Raw genomic sequence first — 1,090 nt, forward strand, 5'->3', positions numbered from 1 at the left:
TATAGAGACCCAGTTTTTGTCTCAGATTAAAAATAGTACGTAAGGCAGGCGCTGAAGTCGCTGCTCGAGCGTATGATATGGTCGCGAGATGCATCATGGGAATTGTAGTGTAAGGTTGGCTGCGCATTTCATTCATCTTACTCGGTCCTAAACAGACGCCTTCTCCATTCCTTTCGTATTTATTTAGCGGAAGAAGGAGGGTGTTGCCTGGCTTAAACTTCCACGTGATTGATGCCCTGACGAGAGGGATTGACTTCTGGTAAACACGCCTAAATTGTGCGGTAAACGTACTGTGGTTCTCCAGATGGGAATTTTCGCACTCCCCGAAAGTGCTGTTTTAAGTCTAATTCTGCAGAGTTGAAGTGATAATCATCTTAACGAAATAATAAAAAGGAGTTGGGAAACTCCTCGGGTTTGTTTTTGTTGTGAGTCCCTAGGCCTAAGGAGTTAGGCGGCATAGAAATATATATATAGAAATAGAAATATATATTTTCCTCACCAAAAAATTAAGGCAGCTTTATCAAGCCTGTGCACTTCTGAGTGGGTGGATTTCAGTTCTTCTAATTCCTAGGCATTTGAGAAAATAACTTGGGAACGGCTAATTCCATTTCACTACCCGACTTAAGTTAACCGAGTACAGTATCTCCAGAATTTGGAGGGGCGGGGGCAGTAAGGCAAATGTTTGCAGAAACCAAACATGCACGCAATATGTATACTGTACTGTATATGTATGTATGTATGAATATGTATATACATTGCTCAAAAAAATAAAGGGAACACTTAAAACAACAGAGTATTCAATGAGAATATTTCATTCATTCAGATCTAGGATGTATTTGAGTGTTCCCTTTATTTTTTTGAACAATACGTATGTTTTTTCTGTCGATGTTGCATGTGTGTGTGTGTATGCCTATATGTATGTGTGTAAATATGTGTGTGTGTGTACAGTATATACTGCTCAAAAAAATCAAGGGAACACTCAAATAACACATCCTAGATCTGAATGAATGAAATATTCTCATTCATTACTTTGTTCTATACAAAGTTGAATGTGCACAACAGCATGTGAAATTGATTGTCAATCAGTGTT

Source organism: Erythrolamprus reginae, chromosome 1 (assembly GCF_031021105.1).
Source record: "Erythrolamprus reginae isolate rEryReg1 chromosome 1, rEryReg1.hap1, whole genome shotgun sequence".
NCBI lineage: Eukaryota > Metazoa > Chordata > Lepidosauria > Squamata > Dipsadidae > Erythrolamprus > Erythrolamprus reginae.